This window comes from Felis catus, chromosome C1 (genome assembly GCF_018350175.1).
Source record: "Felis catus isolate Fca126 chromosome C1, F.catus_Fca126_mat1.0, whole genome shotgun sequence".
Taxonomy (NCBI): Eukaryota; Metazoa; Chordata; class Mammalia; order Carnivora; family Felidae; genus Felis; species Felis catus.
The window spans coordinates 89,887,181-89,908,912 of NC_058375.1; the positions used below are offsets into that span (position 1 = coordinate 89,887,181).

Below are 21,732 nucleotides of genomic sequence, written 5' to 3' on the forward strand. Positions count from 1 at the left end.
ATATGATGAAAGGTAATGGGTCCGGTATGGATTTTTAGGTGCTTTCAAAGCTTTGAGTCAAACTAAAACTAATTGGTGCACTTACAAATCAAACTTAAGGCTTTCATGTTGCCCTACCTTGCTGTAGTGGATTGTATTTGATAGATTTCTAATAACTTTTTTAAAAGTTTATTTATTTATTTTGAGAGAGAAAGAGAGAGAACATGTGTTTGGGTACGTGCATACAAGCGGGAAAGGGCAGAGAGGGAGAAGGAGGATCCCAAGCAGGCTCTGCCAGTGCACAGTCCAACCTGAGACTCTAACACCAAGCCCGAGATCATGACCTGAGCCCAAATCAAAAAGTCTGATGGTTAATTGACTGAGCCACCCAGCTGCCCTTCTAACATATTTTTTAAAAAACGTATTTTTTTAATACTGTGTTTCCACTTTGACTTCAAAAAAATTACAAGGACTATAACTTTGTGGCTATTATTTCAGTCAGATTCAGTATAATTGTGATGCTTCGCAATGAATAATGTAAACATAGGTTTTTTGATAGAAAGAAAAGAAATGACTTTCATATGTGCATTTAAGTGTGTTATTTGGTACTTCTTCTCTAATGTTTTTTTTTCCTTTAGTTTAGTTTCAAACAATAATTATTAGGAATTTTTTTATACTCTAATCAGTTGGTGATATTTTCCAGAAATTTGTCTGTAACAGTGATTTCCATGGACTGCTTATCATTATGGTGCTCTTTATGCATATAGTTTGTTTTGCCAAGTGTAAGAAATATTTACTTAGATCATTTTGATATATGATTAAGGGAAGAGCAAACTGAACTTGATTGAAAACATATTGTAGAAATTGATTTTTAAGTCTATCATATCTTTGAGACTTTTTCACACCTCTTCTCTAGATGGTTGTAGTTATATAGACTTCTGCATTACAGGAGTGGAATTCAGTGATTTATCACTTACAAATAACTTCCAGTACTCATCACATATAAGCATTTTGTTGCCATATGTATTTTCATTGTAACACTTCTCTTCATATTGTTCTCTTCCTGTTTAAAAAGAAAAAAACATTTAGACTTAGTTTAAATTCCACTACTGTGGTTACTAGGAGACAAGAAGGCATACTGAGACACAACATTTCTCTTTTCTGGAATTTAGTTTGAGTACAAAAGCTGAATATGAAATACACATGTCTTCACTATTACCTTCTTGGTAGGATGAAATTTATATCCTCAAAATGACTTCAGTATGTCAGTGAGCACACCCTGAGCCTTATTTCTATATTACTCAGGAAAAAACAAAAACAACCCTCCCCCCAAATAAAAACAACAAAACCTTTTATAAGAGGAGGAGAGTTAGTTACTCTTTTAAGTTATTCATTAGGATCTCACTGATTTGCCTTGTGACGCTATTTTATTTTATTTTGTTTTATTTTATTTTATTTTATTTTATTTTATTTTATTTTATTTTATTTTATTTTGTTTTGTTTATTTTTTTAAGTTTATTTATTTGAGGGGCAGGCAGCAAAAGGGGGAGAAAGAGAATCCCAAGTAGGCTACTTGCTTCCCAAGCAGAGCCTGATGCAGGGCTTGAACCCCTGAACTGTGAGATCATGACTTGAACCAAAATCAAGAGTCAGGGACTTAACTGACTGAGCCACCCAGGTGGTCTGGTGGTGCTAACATTTTACAGTCAAAAGATTTTTGTGAATCCAAAAGAAAAAAAATGTAAAGATTTCAAAGGCCTTTTTGTTTGGACTTTTAAAAAACTTGTAATTAGTCAAAGTAATAGAAATTGCCTATTTCTACTTAATTTCCTTTTATATTTAGCCACTGTATCTATGTTTGTCACATGTATATAGCCATATAAGTTTATGAAAATTATTACCTAAATGAGTTAATATTTCTCTTGTTTTTGTAACTTTTATTTACCTTAAGTAAATAATATGTGTATATGCATGTGTACACACATATTTTTGTAAATTCACGTTTTACTATATATTTGGAAATAAATAAATCATAAAAATGTTGAAAGTAAAAGTATTTGCAAAAATACGATTTACTGGTCAATGAGGAGATATTTTATTCAGGCTATTGAAATAATAATTTGTCATCAATGACAGATATCTCCAATAAAAAGAGGCAGGCTTGCAGGCTTCTAGAGCTAGTGACATGGGACTCATTCATGATTCTCAGAGGAGTTACAGAGACGAATGGACAGTGTTACCTATCTGATTTCCAGTCTTCATATCTATCTTTTATGAGTATATAAATGACATCTTTATTATGTGAAACACTGAATATATCTGAAATCAACTAGTTTTCACACAAATACTGCTTTCTTTTCTCTTAAACATAGACTGCTAGATATTTCTGTAACTTATTCTAAAGAATTATAGAAATTTATATCCCTTATGTAACATATTAGTATAAAATACAGTGTCTTTTTTAATGTTTGTTTATTTTTTGAGAGAGACAGAGTTTGAGTGGAGGAAGGGTAGAGAGAGAGGGAGACACAGAATCCAAAGCAGGCTCCAGGCTCTGAGCTGTTAGCACAGAGCCCGACATGGAGCTCGAACTCACAAATTATGAGATCGTGACCTGAGCTGAAGTCAGATGCTTAACTAACTGAGCCACCCAGGTGCCCCTAAAATACAATGTCTTTTAAAGCCTATTTAGTACCAATCAGATGAGCAAACAGAAAGACATTTAAATAGTAAATGACGCACACTAATGTAATAAAAATATTTTTAAACCATATAAGAAGCTTGGAGATCAAAATTCATTTAAAGCAGTAAGATGTACACATCCAATTAATAGAATATGATATTAAGCAGTATGAGAAGCACTGCTTTCATAAGACAGAAAAGATTGAAAACAATCAAAATGTTTATCCATAAGCCCTTATTACTTTATACATCTAACTCAGCATTAAAGAAATATTTAATAATTTTAGTTTCATATGAGTATGTGATGTTTCTATTTGCCTCTCTTTTTCTGTTTCCTCACACCATCTCTGAATATATTAGACAAATGACAATGGAGGGTAGAAGTTATTGGCTTAGATATTTTAAAGGATAAAAGACTAGAAAATGTAGATTTATGATATATCTTGAAAATAGCAATTTACTAGAGGATTGGAAATTTATAGGAACAGTCATTGAATCAAATTCATTGTAATGCAGTGTGCACAAGTTTTCATTATAGGATTCCAATTTCTTGAACTCACTGCCCATGAAGCCTGAGATGACATGCAAAGGATAACTGATAATTGTTAAAATTAAACATAGAATTAAGGGATTCATTAGATAAAGATAAAATATACCTGCATATGGCTATTTAACATTTTTATTAAAAGAGAAATTTTAGAGGGGCGCCTAGGTGGCTCAGTTGGTTAAACGTCCAACTTCAGCTCAAGTCATTATCTCAAGGTTCATGAGTTCAAGCCCAACGTTGCGCTCTGTGTTGACCCCTCAGAACTTGGAGCCTGCTTTGGATTCTGTGTCTCCCTCTGTCTCTCCACCTCCCCCACTGGTGCTCTGTCTCTTTCTCTCTCAAAGATAAACATTAGAAAAAAACTTTTTAAAGACAAATTTTAGAGATGTTTACTTATATGCTGGAACTAAAAATATATAAATTCATTTCTTTTTAATTTCTTCTAGATTTTGTAAATTCTTTCTTACCTTGACAGTTATGAGTCCCATCCTATCCACACTAGAATTAATATCATAATAAACAAAATATGATGCTTTTTATTTCTAAGTTTTGGTGAATTTTAAAATCAAATTTACACCTATGTTTACTTCAGTGAAATACTTTTGATTTTTCTCTCTGTAAATTTTTTTGTTATATGTTATATATTATAAAAATATAAATATTGTAAAGAATGCCTTTTAGTATACTATGGGAGTGTTTGATAAAAGAAACAAAATTAGTCTTTGCCTTTAGGCAAGTACACATATAAAAGAACAATAGGAGTAAGTAATATCTTTTCAGGGGCGCCTGGGTGGCACAGTCGGTTAAGCGTCCGACTTCAGCCAGGTCACGATCTCGTGGTCCGTGAGTTCGAGCCCCGCGTCAGGCTCTGGGCTGATGGCTCGGAGCCTGGAGCCTGTTTCCGATTCTGCGTCTCCCTCTCTCTCTGCCCCTCCCCCGTTCATGCTCTGTCTCTCTCTGTCCCAAGAATAAATAAAAAACGTTGAAAAAAAAATAAAAAAAAAAAGTAATATCTTTTCAGGCACAGGAAAAATGGTCCAGAGCTTGAAGTAATCATGGCAATTAAAGGAGCTTAATGAAGGTAGGTCAGTATAGCTAATATATTGTATTAGTCAGTGTTCTTCAGAAGAATAGTACCAGTAGAATACATAGAGAAATATATGAAGATATTTGTTATAGGAATTGGCTTACTGTTCTGGAGGCAGTGAATTTCCGCAGTCTGTCATCTACATGCTAGAGAAAACCAGTAGTGTAATTTAATCTGAATCTGAAGGTCTGAGAGCCCATGGTATACATCCCAGAGTGTGAAGGCCCAAGAACCAGGAACTCTGATATCCAAGGGCAGGAGAAGGTGGACATCCCAGCTCAAAAAGAAAAAGTCTTTTTGTTCCCTGCTGGGCCCCTAATGGATTGGATGAAGGTGGGAGTCTTCACTCAGTCTATGGAATCAAATGCTGATCTCTTTCAGAAACACCCTCACAGATACTTCCATTAATACTGTTTACCAGATATCTGGGTCTCTCTTACTTTGGCAAGTCACCACACTGACACATAAAAGTTATCATCACAGTGTGGAGCACCAAGGAAATAGAACTGTGAAAGGAATCAAGGAGGCAGGCAGAAAATAAACCACACAAAGCATTATTGAATTTTGGATCTGTTCAAATATCAACAAGAAGTCACTGAATTGTTTTATACATCAGAACACAGATTTACATTTAATAAAGGTGATCATAGCTGAAGGATAGAGGATAAAATCATAAAGAGCAAGGTTGATGTGAAAGATCAATTAAAAGACTATTAAAGTAACTCACAGGAAAAATCGTGGTCACTTCACAGTGAGGAACAATATAGTGGATGGGTTTCAGAGAGTTATGGAATAGAATACACTAGATTTGTGAAATTGATAGGAAAGAGAGAAAGAATCAGAAATAATTCCAGGTTTTGAATTAAGGGAATTGGGTAACCGTGGTGTAATTTCCTGATTTAGGCATCATGGAAAGAGTATTATGCTTGGGGGAGGGGAAGGGGTTAGGGGATGATGTTAAATAGGAAATGCCTGTGAGAGGTGTAAAGGTGGATGTTAATGATAATTGTATATCCAGGCCTTGGATCAATATTAGCTGGAGATACGAAATATGAGGGCTTTATCTTATAGATTATAATTGAGTCAATGAGAGTCAATGAGATGCAGATTGGAAAGAAAAAATAAAAGAACAAGTATAAATCCCAGAAAACCCCTAATAATTAATTAATATATAGATAAAGAGGAGCTGAGAAGAAGGAGGAGCTGCAAATACTAAGAAGGAATGTCTAAAGAAAAAAAACAGGAAGCATCAAAATGGAATTTTATGGTATTATAAAATCCAAGAGAAAGAATATTTCTAGAGAGAAGCAGTACCAGTCCTATAGGGTGCTAGTGTGAGGGCAAAACAGGTTACAATTAAGGTATATCCATTGCCTTACTGATACAGAGTTGTTAACAGTGTTTGAGGTAAATTGTGGAACAGTTTTCCATGTAACCTCTCTTAGAATGAGATTAGGAATAGTTGGCCGATGAACACTTGGAAATAGCATGTATAAGAAACTCCACAGGAAAGTTTTCTTATTTTAGCCCCGTAGAAGAAGTGCCTACTTAAATCTAGAAAAAAACTACCATATACTAATACTACATCTATTTTTATTTAATTAAACAAACATATGATATGATGTATATGGTATAACATAATATGCATGATATACATGATAGTAAGGATTTCTCTGATATTTTAGAATTGTCCTGTCTATGCTTTCAAAAAAACATGTTTTCTTTGTTCATTTTTCAGAGAGTTACTTGGTATGTTTACCAGTACTGTTTTGTATTCAGTTTGATAGAATCATCTAAAAACATCCCTTTATAAAAATTTTTAAATGTTTTAGTTTTTTAATAAGAGTTTTAGGTTTACAATAAAATCAAGAGGAGGGGAACAGAGATTTTGTATATACTCTCTGCCCCCCACATGGCATAGCATCTCCCATTATCAATATCACTTACTAATATGGTACGTTTATTACAATTAATGAACCTACACTGATACATCATTATCACCCATAATCCAAAGTTTACCTAAGGGTTCACTCATTCTATGAGTTTGGATAAATATATAAGACATATATTAACCATTATCTTATCATATATAATATTTTCAATGTTCTGAGAATCCCTTATGCTCTGCCTATTTATTTCTCCCCCCACCACTTCTGATGGCCAACCACTGATCTTTTAAAAAAATTTTTTTTTAACATGTATTTATTTTTGAGAGACAGAGAAAAACAAAACATGAGAGGGGAAGGGGCAGAGAGAGAGGGAGACACAGAACTTGAAGCAGAATCCTGGATCTGAGCTGTCAGCACAGAGCCCAACATGGGGGTTGAACTCACAGACCACAGGGAGATCATGCCCTGAGCTGAAGTTGGATGCTTAACCAACTGAGTCACCCAGGTGTCCCCCAATTTTTTAATGTTTATTTTTGAGAGAAAGAGAGAGAGAACAAGTGGGGGAGAGGCAGAAGAGAGATGGAGACACAAAATCTGAAGCAGCCTCCAGGCTCTGAGCTGTTAGCACAGAACCTGATGTGGGATTTGAACCCTGGGGCTGTGAGATCATGATGTGAGCCAGAAGTCAGATGCTTAACCGACTGAGCCACCCAGGCGTCCCTACTGCTGATCTTTTTATTGCCTCCATAGTTTTTGTCTTTTCCAGAATGTCATATAGTCAGAATCATAATGTATGTAGCTTTCTCAGATTTCCTTCTTTCACTTACTAATATGCATTTAAGATTACTCTGTGTCTTTTCATGGCTTGATAACTGATTTTTTTTTTATCACTGAATAATATTTTATTGTCTGCTTGGTACCACAGTTCATCTATTTCATCTACTGAAGGGTATCCTGGCTGCTTCCAAGTTTTGGCATTATGAGTAAAACTGCTTTACTCATCCATTTTGATAAATATCAACATGTTTTTTTTAATTTTTAATATTTATTTATTCTTGAGAGAGAGACAGACAGAGACAGAGTGTGAGTGGGAGAGGGTCAGAGAGAGAAGGAGACAGGATCTGAAGCAGGCTCCAGGCTCTGAGCTGTCAGCACAGAGCCTGACGCGGGGCTTGAACTCACAAACTGTGAGATCATGACCTGAGCCAAAGTCAGATGCTTAACCGACTGAGCCACCCAGGCGCCCCTCAACATGTTTTATAAACATCAGGTTTTTGTGTGGACATAAGTTTCCAGCTCCTCTGGACAAACACCAAGGAGCATGATTTCTGTATAACATGGTAAGAGTATGTTTAGTTTTGTCAAAAACCATCAGATTGTTTTCCAAAACGGACATTCATTTTGTATTCACACCAGCAGTGTATGAGAATTCTTGTTTCTCCACATCTTTGCCATTTGGCAATCAATGTTCTGAATTTTGGCCATTCTAACAGGTGTGCAGTGGTATCTCGTTTTAATTTGCATTCCCCTGATAACATATGATGTTGAACAACTTCTCTTATGCTTCTCTGCCATCTGTGTTTCTTCTTCATGGTATGTGTTAAGATCTTTGTCCCAATTATTAATCAGGTTGTTGTTTTCCTATGGTTGAGTTTTAAGAGCTATTTGTATATATATACATATATACATATGTATATGTATATATACGTATACATATATGTATATATATAGTAATAAAAATTCTTTATCAGATGTCTTTTTTAAAATTTTAAAATATTTATTTATTTATTTTGAGGGAGAGAGGAACAGAGAAAGAGGGAGGGGCAGAGAGAGAAGCTCAGAGAATCCCAAGCAAGGTCTGTGCTCTCAGCACAAGCCTGATGTGAGGCTTGATCTCACGAACTGCGTAATCATGACCTGAGCCAAAATCAAGAGTTAGATGCTTAACTTAACCGACTGAACCACTGAGGTCCCCAGATGTGTCTTTTGCAAATATTTTCTCCTAGGCTGTGGCTTGTCTTTTAATTCTTTTGATTTTATCTTTTGCTGAGCAGAAGTTTTTAATTTTAATGACATCTAGCTTAGTAATGATTTCTTTCATGGATCATGTTTTTGGTATTGTATCTAAAAAGGTATTACCATATCCAAGGTCACCTAGGTTTTCTCTTATGTTATCTTCTACGAGTTTTGTAATTTTACATTATATAGTTAGGTCTGTTATCCATTTTGAGTTAATTGTTGCACAGGGTATATGATCTGTGTCTAGATTCATGTTTTTTCGTGGAGATCTCCAGTTGTTCCGGTACCATTTGTTGAAAAAGACTATCTTTGTCCATTGTATTATCTTTGCTCCCTTGTCAATGATCAGTTGACTCTGTTTACGTGGGTCTGTGTCAGGGTGTCTATACTGTTTCATTTATCTATTTGTGTCTACTTTTGCCAACATCATGCTGTCTTGGTTACTGAAGAGTTACAGTAAGTCTTGAAGTCAGGTAGCATCAGTGCTCCAACTTTGTTATTCAGTATTGTGTTGTCTGGTAATATCTTTGCCTCTCCATGTAAGCTTTAGAATTAATTTCTCCATATCCATAAAATAACTTGCTGCGATTTTGATTTAGATTGCATTGAATCCATACATCAAGTTGGGAAGAATTGACATCTTGACAATATTCAGTATTCCTGTCCATGATCTGGAATATTTTTCCATCTATTTAGTTCTTTTTTATTTTATTCATCAGACTTTTGCAGTTTTATTCATATAGTTATTATGCATATTTATTAGACTTATATCTAAATATTTCATTTGGGGGGTATTAATATAAATGGTAATGTGTTTTTCATTTAAAATACACTTATTCAGGGGCGCCTGGGCAGCTCAGTCGGTTAAGCGGCCGACTTTGGCTCAGGTCATGAAATCGCGGTCCGTGAGTTCGAGCCCCGCGTCGGGCTCTGTGCTGACAGGTCAGAGCCTGGAGCCTGTTTCGGATTCTGTGTCTCCCTCTCTCTGACCCTCCCCCGTTCATGCTCTGTCTCTCTCTGTCTCAAAAATAAATAAACGTTAAAAAAAATTTAAAATACACTTATTCATTGTTAGTATATAGGAAATCAATTGACTTTTGGATCTTAACCTTGTATCCTACAATCTTGCTATAATCACTCGTTAGTTCCTAGAGGTTTTATGGTTGATTCTTTTGAATTTTCTGTATAGACAATCATGTCATCTGTGAACAAAGATAATTTTATGTCTTCCCACTCTGTTTACTTTTGTTTTCTTTTCTTATTTAATTGCATTAGCAAAGACTTACAGTATAATGTTGAAAAGCAGTAATGAGATGGGACATCCTTGATTTGTACCTGATCTTAATAGGAAAGCTTCAAGTTTTTTACCATTAAGTATGATGTTAGCTATAGGTTTTTTACAGATAGTCTTTATCAAGTTGAGAAAGTTTCCCCTTTATTACTGCTTTCCTGAGTTTTTTTTCATAAATGGGTGATAGATTTTGCCAAATGTTTTTTCTGTATCTATTGATATGATTGTGTGATTTTTCTTTTTCTTTGTCTGTTGATGTGAGGGGTTACATTAATTGATTTTTGAATGTTGAACCCATATTGCATACCTAGAATAAATACCATATGATTGTGTGTAATTTTTAAATACTTTTTTGGATTCAATTTAATAATATTTTGTTGAGGATTTTTAATCTATGTTCATGAGATATATTGGTCTATATTTCCTTTTCTTGTAATTTCTTCATCTATTTTTGCATTTGGGTAATGCCGGCTGTGTAGAATGAGTTAGGAAGTATTCCTTCTACTTCTGTTGTCTGAAAGAGATGATTATAGAGGATTAGTATAATTTCTTCCTAAAATGTTTGGTAGGATTAACCAGTGAACCCAAATGCACAAAATTTTCGCAGTATGATCTTCAGTTACAGGTCAAATGTAGAATGAGGGAAAAATCACTTAAATTAATTTTCAGCTCAGAGATTCAGTAGTTTTGAATGTCAGAAATCTCTAACATCTATAAAAAACACTAGAGATATGAATAAGCAGTCATGTAAAGCAGCCATTGTATACCTCTTATCTATCTTTCAAAAACTATTCCAAGAATAAACTGTTAAATGCATTCAACATCATCCTTTTTTTTTTTTTAATTTATTTATTTTGAGAGGGAGGGAGGGAGAGAGAGAGAGAGAGAGAGAGAGAGAGAGAGAGAGAGAGAGAGAGAATGAATTCCAAGCAGGCTTTCCACCATCAGCACTATCAGCATAGAGCCTGATGCAGGGCTAAAACTCACGAACCTTGAGATCATGATCTGAACTGAAATCAGGAGTTGAACTCTTAACTGACTGAGCCACCCAGGTGACCCATCACATAATCTTTTTCTTAACTGAATGTATTACATAAGCTGTGAGGGAAGTGACTATGCCCCCATCTAAAACACTCTACCAGAGTCTAAAAGGATAAAGCAGATAAGGATGGTCCAAGTATCAGAATAAACAAATTACTTAAACTTCCCTTGATATTTTCCTGATGTAAAGTCTAGTCAGTAACCCAATGGGAACTGATTGATAGTCAGTATTAGGTTGTGAATTACTCATCTGTAAATTAGATATTCATTTAATCAGTACATTTGTGTACTAATTTATCTGAATTCATAATCACAATTGCCTTATCTAGAAATGTTTCTTCTGTGCAAGAGACTGCAATTAGAAATATAGTATATGATCACATAATTCAAACATAAAAAGTTATAACCATTTTTTTATGTTCCCCACCACAACCAGTTGCTACATATTATTGTAAATTTTCCTCTTTTAACATATCCACTATCAATTTTTTCTCTTTAGTCTTTTTTTATAAGCTTTCATCTTTCACCTGAATGATTGCAATCATTGCATTAAATACTCCCATTTCCAATGTCATATCCACCAAGACACTCTAAAATAAAGGTTTATTATATTACTACTTTACATGGTTACGATGACTCCTTGATACCAAGTGCCAGAAGACAAATGGTTATTTTCTACCATTTCATGAACTATGTTATATTTTAGACTGTTTCTAAAATTTATCCATTCTTGAATTGATAGGCATTTGGTTGGTTTCTAGGTTTCTCCTATTACACACACTTTTAATATGAACAGCTTTAAAATTTTTTGGTATGTAATTTTGAGCGTCTTTACTAAATTTACATAAATATGGGATAAGTGGATCAGAGACCGCACATATTCAATTTTTCCAATGTTTCTAGGAATTGATACTTTCAAATATCATTGTTTTACAATCTCCCATTATATCTCATTTGCTAGTTTTTGGTACTATGAAATTGTAAGTTTCACCAACATAGTGTATACAAAATTGTATTTATTATAATGATATTTTGCATTCCCCCTATGACAATTAAGATTAAACATTTTAATATATTTTTAAATGTTAATTTCTACCTGCATTTAATTTCATATTCTAAAATTTGGATCTTGATAGGTTTCAAAAATCATATGGTTAAATTAATCGTCATAGTTTAATCTCACACCATTTATTTAGATTCCAAGATAGTTCAACAAAATGAATTCATGTCTACTCTGTGTAATTAATTTCTAAACCATCTAAAGTTACATAATATTTTCATGTTAGCATTTCATGATTTTTTTCTTTATGTATTTGTATACATATATAGTGGCATATTTGGCTATAAATATATTGGTGGCATATTTGGCTATAAATATATTGGTATATTGGGCTTCCAAGGACATCATTATGCATTCGATATGTAAAGCGTCCTTGTTTATGCTACTGGTTTTAATAGCAGTGCTCTTTCAACTTAAAGAATCATTTTAAAAGTCACTGATTTGCTTATAAGAATACACAAAGCTGGTCTGGGGGCACCTGGGTAGCTCAGTCAGCTGAGCATCCAACTTTGGCCCAGGTCGAGGTCTCATGGTTCTTGAGTTCAAGCCCTGCATCAGGCTCTCTGCTGTCAGCGCAGAACATGCTTTAGATTCTCTGTCCCTGTCTCTCTCTGCCCCTTCTCCCCCTACTCTCTCTCAAAATAAATAAACATTTAAAAAAAGCATACACAAAGCTGGAGTATTTTCAGGAATAAATATTAAAAGAATTAAAATTATTTTACTCCACCCAATACACACACACACACACACACACACACACACACACATATACACATACATACTGTGCTTTCTTTTTTTTTTAATTTTTTTTTAATGTTTATTTATTTTTGAGACAGAGAGAGATAGAGCATGAACAGGGGAGGGTCAGAGAGAGAGGGAGACACAGAATCTGAAGCAAGCTCCAGGCTCCGAGCTGTCAGCACAGAGCCCAACATGGGGCTTGAACTCACGGACCGTGAGATCATGACCTGAGCCAAAGTCGGACACTTAACCGACTGAGCCACCCAGGTGCCCCTGTGCTTTCTAAAGAAATCAAAGAAATGGACAACAGGTTCAGTCCGTCAGTCAAGTGTCTGGGTGGATTACTACAACTAATACAATAGTCTAGAAAATACAGAGAAGATCTGAGGGCTATAGTCTAGACCTGAAACATGTTATCAAGTATATACAGAGCAAAAGGCACAGAAATGTGGGAATATTTGGAAGAATTATTATTTTTATGTTGTTCAAGTGGTTCTTTGAACGAAGGCAGCATTTTATATGCTGGTTATATATGCAGATTTCCCTTATGAAGTCTTTGAAGTACCGTCTAAATTAACAGATTTATGGATATGCACACTACTTCAAGATATGTAATGCTGTCAAATCTTACCATTTATTTTAGTTATCTGCACTCACATTAAAAGACAAAAATCACACTAATGTACCTTGATATGAAATTATATTGTAATATTGCATATGAAATGCCTCCCTTTATATTTTAAACTTCATGAAATCTGAGCCAGTATTTGCTTATTATTCTGTTTTCAATGTTTTTCTTAGTAATCGCCACATATTCAAAACCTTAACAAGCATTTGTTGAAAAATAAAAATAAGAATTATTATTATAACTATCAAATTACATTTATATATGATAAGAATAAAAATGAAAACACTTTAAAAATAAAACATTTTTATCTAAAACAACTATAGTACAAATACAGTCTGATTTTCTTGCTTTAGAGTAAACAAAATAGCTTTAGTAATGGAATAAGTTAATTGTGAAGGAAAATGTGAATGAATATGTATTTACCAGCGGGAAGAGAAAATGTGAATGGATATATATTTACCAGCGGGAAGAGAATATTCTTTAAATATCAACCATATCTGGAAATAATTGGTTTGATTTAGTTTTAAATTATTCATTTTATAACCCAGGATATAAGCAGGTCTCTATAGGCATTATATTTCAGAAAGACGCATCTATTCTAGTTTACATCTGATCTTTACTCTTGTACTTCGAATTAAGTCCTTCCAAGAAAACTAAATAAAAAAGTCTCTTAGGGTTAATGGAATAACCCAAAACACAAACCCATGGCATCTTCAAAGTTATTATTTGCTGAAAACCTGTATTCGTTGCCATGGAAATTATCCTTATAAAATCCATATGTAGAAATAAATGGTAAGAACAATTTAGCCACAAATAGTGTAGAATAATGTATAGTAGAAAAAATAAAATTGAATTATGAAAAAATTTTATCTAAAGAAGAAATTTTAATTTTAATAACATATGGTTATCAGATTATTTTTGCATTAGAAGGAGTTCAAAAAAGTGGATTAAATTTAGAATGATTTTGTAAGTTCACTGATGCCTTACAGAGTTAGAGACTTACAGAGGAAAATGTTCAACACATGACTTATGTTTATAACTTGTTCTAGAGAAATAGATACAAGTATTTTCTGTTAATATGTGGTCAAGTTGATTTTCAGAAAATAAAATATGTATGTAAACTTCAGTAGAGTATAATTTCTACTGTTAGGAAATGCTATATACTATAAATTATTTAGGCTCACAGAATTTAACTTACCCACCCCCTAGCCAGAAAAAAAAAAATGCTTTCAATCAAATCCAGGGCTAAAAGGATAAAAATAGAGTGTACTGAAGGGAAACATAGATATACCCATATTAATGATCTTAAGCTTTAGCATGTAAATAATGATGGTATGTTGGTTAAAACACTGATTTCTAGACTACATCCTCAGAGCTTCCTAATTCAGTACCTTTGGAGGGGTGTTCAGAAATTTGCATTTATAACAAGTTTCTGGGTGGTACTTCTGCTGCTGGTCCAAAGGCCACACTTGGAGAACCAATAATCTAGATATCTAGATCCTTCCCTGATAGGAATGTGTCTATATATATATATATATATATATATATATATATATATATATGGCTGTGTACATGTATATATATGTGTGTATATATATATATATATATATATGGCTGTGTACATGTATATATATGTATATATATATGGCTCTATGTATATACATATCACAATTATGTGTATATATATATATACATGTATATATACACGTATATATGTGCGTGTATATATGTACACATATATATGTGTACATATATACACACACATCACATCTTGTTTATGCATTCATCTGTGGACGATTGAGTTGCTTCCATGCTTTAGCTATTGTGAATAATGTTGCTGCTGTCAACATAGGGGTGCAAATGTATTTCAACACCTGCCTTTTAATTATTTTGGGTATATGCTTCAAAGCAGAATTGTTGGATCATATGGTAATGCTATTTTTAATTTTTTGATTAATTGCCATACTGTTTTCCACAATGGCTTTGTCATTTTACATTCCCACCAGCAGTGCACAAGGACTTCAATTTATCCATATCTTAGCTGACACTTGTCCTCAATTTTCTTGATAGGAGCAATCCAGATGGATATGAGGTGGTATCTTATTGTAGTTCTGATTTACATTTCTCTAATTATTAGTATTGCTAAAAATCTTTTCATGTGCTTATTGACCATTTGCATACCTTCTTTGGAAACACGTATGTTCAAGTCTTGATCATTTTTTCATTGGATTGTTTTTGTTGTTTTTGAGTTGTATGAGTTCTTTATATTTTCTCCTTTTCTCTAGATTGCCTTTTTATTCTGTGGATAGTGTCTTTTGATGCACAATTTTTTAAATTTTTCATGAAGCCCACTTTTGTCTGTTTTTTTTTTTTTGTCACAAACATAACGAAACAAAAAGTGCCTTTCGTGTCATATCCAGTAAATCATTGTCAAACCAGTGCTGTAAGACTTTTGTCGTATGTTTCTTCTAAAAGTTTGATTCTTTATAGGCTTTGTATTTAGGTCTTTGATCCATTATGGGTTAATTTTTTTATATGGTAATACTAAAGTATTTTCTATTTCTTAAAATATAGATAACTAAAATTCATGCCAAGTGAATTATTTTGTTTTAAGGATATATTCTTTACCTACTTTTTCTGAATCCACACTATTTACATAATGAATATAGTCCAGTCAATGTTATCTCTTATTACCCCTGGGTGATAATGAAAATAGGGAAAAGGGTAAGAGGCATTTTTCCCTAATAAACTGATTAGATTTGCATGTAGGCTAGGAAGGGATCATAAGTCATTTTAAAATCTCCTTCAGTGTTGTGAGTTACACATTTAGAATATTGACCTTATTAAAGGTTATTGTTAAAACATATGGTTATTGAGCCAACAACTGCCAGATATAATAGGATTTCAATAAATTAATATATTAACTTATGAGAGGAAAACTGATTTTGGCCCTTGGGGAATGGAGTGGACAAATAGATTTGTGGGAAAAAATAAGAGAAGTTTAGGAGAAGAGCATTCGACTGGATCAATGGGAAGATGTCCAAATGGATTGAGACATTTAAAAGTAATAAGAAATGTGCGCTATTTCTCATAGCTAGTTGTGACTCCCGTTCTGAAGAGCATGAAAAGTTTAATTGGTATTAAGAATAAGGAATAACCATAGCAGGTACTATCTTACTCATGATGAATAAAAATATATGAAGCAAATTGTCATAAAAGAAAATAGAACATTGTCATATAATTAAAAAAGAAGGCTTAGCAAGAGTTTAGTGAAGGATCCAGAAAGGATGGTCTTTCTAAACTTTGTTCAAACCTCTGCTTAAAACATTTAATTGATTCCCATTGCTCTTCAGGTAAAGATCCAAATTTTTAATATGTATCTATGCCCTACTCACCTAGACTCTTATCTGCTTCTAGAATGTTGCTGCTCATTAGTTTCACTTGTTTTTTCCAAGTTCTGATCAGGTAATCTTTTATTTTATAGTGTTCCAGACCCACTACTGCATAAGACATTTGTACAAAGGATGTGGAAATCAACCTCATATGAATATCTCTCTTAATTAGCATGGCTGATTTCCAGCTGAAGTGCCATTTTATTAAAAAAATCCTTGCTTTATTTATCGGATTGCATTAACTTACATCATACTACCTTACATTTGTCTTATTCTCCTCTGTAGCATATATCAGAGTAGGAAGCTATATATTTATATAATTATTGTATTAATGCCTTCTCTCATTATACTTCAAGTTTTCTGAGAAGGAGCAGTGTCTGGTTTTCTCTGTGTATTTCCAGGTCTAAATGTCCTAAATGGTACATGTTAGAGTTTTGTAAATAACTGCTGAATAAACAAGTGAATCTCAAAAATACTTATTGTAGATCTTTTTAATAGTCCTTCCCCATTGTATTATAATGCCCTTTCCAATAATATTCACAAAAAGAGACGTTATTTTTTGTGGTGGCACTTCAGAATGCCATTCAAGTTAAATCATAGATGAATGATATTTCTGGGAGTTGGATAACATGATGTACCTGGATGAACAGTGTGTAAATTAACAAGAATATTAAATGATAGTTTGTATTGACATAAAAAATTATAAATGAAAGTAAAGCGGGATTAATTACATATTTTCAGAGAATAGGAACTCTAATACACCAAAACAAATTTCACATAAAATAGAAATATTTAATGGCTAACTCTTCCATTTCCAGTGTAATGATTGAGGGTAAAAATAATAAGAGAACAGATCTCCTAGATATCATTAGGTTTTCAGTTTTTAAAACATGATGTAAATTCTATAAAACATGTGAAATATTTACATGATAATAGAATAGTTCTCTGGATTAACTTAAAATCAATTCTCTAGTTATTATACAAAAGTCAATGAGAGCTGCTAAGAAGATTCAAGTAGGAAAGAATCATTTGCCAAATTCTCTCATACCAAGAGTCACAAACATCATTATGTGCCTGGTTTTCATCTCTCATCTAAACCCCAGTGAACATTTACTTTGAAGGAACCAGTAATAAATTCAAAGAAAGGACAGACTCCATAGGGTGAGAATAAAAGATCAACATCTGGCTCTAAGTCTTCTCATATGCGTATATCCAAGCAATTACACAGACTGAGCAACTGAGAATTGAGTTCACAATCTCATTGCAAATTTTTAAAGAACTCCATACTTCAGTCCTTTCATTTTTGTGTGACTTAATCCATGTTCATGTTTGAACCTGTCCTCTGAATTCTTCAGAGCTGATTTATTTTTCTAATGTCATATGTGCCTCAGGCAGCATCCAGCTATCAGGTCTCTGCATACCTAGGAGCTAATTGGTGGAACTGCTTTCCATAAAATATTCATAACAGGAACTATTTTTAAAGTTAATTTCAAAACTATTTCTCTTTTCATTTTTATCTCAAATATTGCCACTGAAATTTTATGTGATATCTCTACTTACAGACAAACCCAAAAGGTATTGCAAGTTATGAACTTTCCTTAGAGAAAAGATGGTGTGACTTTACAGTTAGTGACTCACTGTTCTGTATTGCAGCTTAGCGTTATTCAAAGTCTACAGGAACCACTAATCACAGAAGACACTGTAAGAACTTCTACATTCATTTTCTTGAAAGCACTTTGATGTTTTCAAGTAAAATATATTTTATTTCTGTAAGTCCTTTGGTCTTGAAAAAAGAAAAAAAATACTGTTGTACAAAAAAATATAGCATATCTATTTTCTTTAATTTTATTTGTACATTTAAGTAACTATGTAGTTTCATACTTCTAGAAAATTATTCCTCAAAGATAACATAGAGTTTCAGGTGTCCTGAAGTTCACTATAAACTTCTTTCATTAGAGGAAGGTTGGGAAGCTCATACCTAAATCCTAGCTCCAACAGAATTTACTCAATATTTTAGTGCTCAATTATTTTACCAACAGAATAATAATTATAATAATAATAACATCATTGTATTAATAGGGTGATTAAATTGTGTAATATATTTAAAATTCCTTCAAAAATTAAAGTTTCAATAAATACTACCAATTGTAACTTTAGGGTTTTTGTTGCTGTTCATTTTTTAATGAATGTAATGGTTTTATGTGGGTCTATATTAGAATGACTTTACCACAAGAAAGAATATTATGAAAGACCTGTTCAAGTTTTAGTGTTCACTGTTATCTGCAGAAGCAAAATTGATTGATATTTAATCTATATGCATTCCATATATTTGGTGCCCTAAATATCATTTAAAGACTTTGGGAGTAGAAAAATTGTAAAACATGCTGTCTTAATGAAAGTAGAATCCTAGTTTCAAAGGAAGTAAACAAGGAGAATAATAAGTATGGTGAAGTAAAACTTGTAAAACTGAATATTGTTCCTTATAGGCAGCTATTTAAGCATTGAAAGTGAATGTTTTATGCCGCACTAATGATAACATCAATTCACAATGTTTTCTGGATGCTTTTATGCAGTTATATCTTGTGTCCTACATAAAGGAACATATGGACCATAAACAGGTTTACAGAATTATGTTGTCTCCAAAGAGACATACCAACTCTTGGGACTCCTGGATGACTTAGTCAGTTGACTCTTGATTTTGGCTCAGGTCATGATCTCACAATTTGTGAGTTCAAGCCCCGCATCTCGCTCAGTACAGATAGCGAGGAGCCAGCTTGGGACTCTCTCTTTCCCCGTCTCTCTGCCGCTCCTCCACTTGTCTTTCTCTCTCTTCAAAATAAATAAATAAACATTTAAAAAAAAAAACAAAAAAAACAGTAAAACAACAACAACAACAAAATATACCAACTCTCCATAAGGTTGATTCACCTGAACTAAGTAACTTTAACTTGTGGGATTATTGATTAATTAGAATCATCCATTTGGTTTTAGATATGTAAATTTCACAATTGGAATGGACCTATTACTGATAATAATATTATGTTTATATTCTGTCATCTCAAGCAGTGTTGTAGTATAGATGATTTCTTATATATGGTGTTAAAGCTGCATGTTAAAATTTGAGATTTATTGCTTTAAACATGCAATATATTTACCTATTTTATATTTGCTCATTTATTTACCTTTTTGCAGATCTTAGTGGTTTTTATACCTCCTTCAGGTCATATGAGATTATTTTTATTCAACCTGAAGACTTCCTGTAGTATTTTGGTAGTGTTGCTCTACTGGTGACTAATTCTCTTAGGTGCGTGCATGTGTGTGTGTGTGTGTGTGTGTGTGTGTGTGTGTGTGTGTGCGAGAGAGAGAGAGAGAGAGAGAGAGGGAGAGAGAATGAATATCTTTATTTTGCTTTTAATTTTGAGTGATATTTTTAGCTGGGTATAAAATTCTGTTGAAGGTCTGATAAGAAGATGGAATTCAGTCCTATTGCTAAATTGAATCAGCTAATGCTCTAAGTGAGAAAGCAATCAGTGATAACATGCTCAATTTAGAAGTTTCAACCCTTTCTGATTTGGTAATTTTATTTATACAAATATGATTTTTAATCATTGTAACCTCAGTTCAGTGTGTTTTTCAAATTGATATGGAGGAAAGTTTGAGAATATCCCAAATCTGTAAAAATAAAGACAATTGAAGTACCTCCTAAACCAAGTGAACGGAGTAAAAATAATATCAAGGAATTCAGAAATTCATTTAGTTGATGGAAGACAAACTGGAATCTTTATATCAAAATGACTCTTCAGTAACTAGAATAATTAATAAAAACTTATTTATTCATGTCATCATTGCAAAACAAATCAAAGTATCAAAGCATGTAACTATTAAGTTTGCTAAAATAAAAATCAAATTTGCATTATACCCATTCACAATGTAAAGTAAAAGTGAATAGTGAAGTAAAAGCTAAAGAAATTATAGGAGAAAAATAAATTGACTGTGACAATAGCATTCTACACCATGAAATTATTGTTTAGTGCCAGAACAACTGAGAAGTCCTTCCAGTTGACTAATATAACATTACCTATTTATGATTTTTCCCTTATCTTGAGATTCTGTTCTGTTCTCATACACTGACTGATTCTTGAAGCAGAACTTTTCACCCAGAATACCCCTTGTAACAACAAATTGTTATGGACATGGAAATGCACTGCCAAGATCTTCTTTTTAATTTTATTTTTTATTTCTTAAAATTCACATCCAAATTAGTTAGCATATAGTGAAACAATGATTTCAGAAGTAGATTCCTAATGCCCCTTACCCATTTAGCCCATCCCCTGTCCCACAACCCCTCCAGCAACCCTCAGTTTGTTCTCCATATTTGAGTCTCTTCTGTTTTGTCCCCCTCTCTGTTTTTATATCATTTTTGTTTCCCTTCCCTTATGTTCATCTCTTTTGTCTCTTAGAGTCCTCATATGAGTGAAGTCATATGATTTTTGTCTTTCTCTGATTGACTAATTTCACTTAGCATAATACCCTCCAGTTCCATCCACGTAGTTGCAAATGGCAAGATTACATTCATTTTGATTGCCAAGTAATACTCAATTGTGTATATATACCACATTTTCTTTATCCATTCATTCACCGATGGACATTTGGGCTCTTTCCATACTTTGGCTCTTGTTGATAATGCTGCTATAAACATGGGGGTGCCTGTGTCCCTTCGAAACAGCACACCTGTATCCTGTGGATAAATGCCTAGTAGTGCAATTGCTGGGTCATAGGGTAGTTCTATTTTTAGTTTTCTGAGGAACCTCCATACTGTTTTCCAGAATTTATTATTACCCCCTTTGTCAGCAGACAGCCTTTAGCTTTCAGGTCCACCAGGATACATACCTTGTCTGTGGAGACCCATATATAAAGGTTATGCCAACCTGAGCAGCTCACATCCAATGACTGATTGAGATAGGGGCACAAAGGCCTCGCTGTTTTGGGCCCAATGTGAGACTTCTCTGATGGGCTATATATGCTGCATATCTTCCCTCTATGACTGACCAAGGCTTTGTTGAGCCTGGATTGTGGCTCAGTTTTTTCTTTTTTTTCTTTTTTTTTTTAAATTTTTTAACGTTTATTTATTATTGAAAGACAGAGAGACAGAGAGTGTGGGCAGTGGAGGGGTAGAGGGAGGGGAGACATAGAATCTGAAGTAGGCTCCAGGCTCTGAGCTGTCAGCACGGAGCCCGATGCAGGGTTCAATTTCATGAACTGTGCGATCATGACCTGAGCCGAAGTCAGTCGCCTAACCAACTGAGCCACCCAGGTGTCCCGATGGTTCAGTTTTTTTCTTTGCCCAACACTCTTTCTTCCCCATAAACATTCTGT

At 33.6% G+C, this 21,732-nt stretch overlaps 1 protein-coding gene across 1 annotated transcript in view; it reads left to right on the plus strand.

The window, feature by feature from the left end:
• LOC123378984 (phenylalanine--tRNA ligase alpha subunit-like) overlaps positions 1-21,732 on the plus strand; it is a 134,166-nt gene that overhangs the window by 77,153 nt on the left and 35,281 nt on the right. The gene's annotated exons all lie outside the window — the stretch shown is intronic.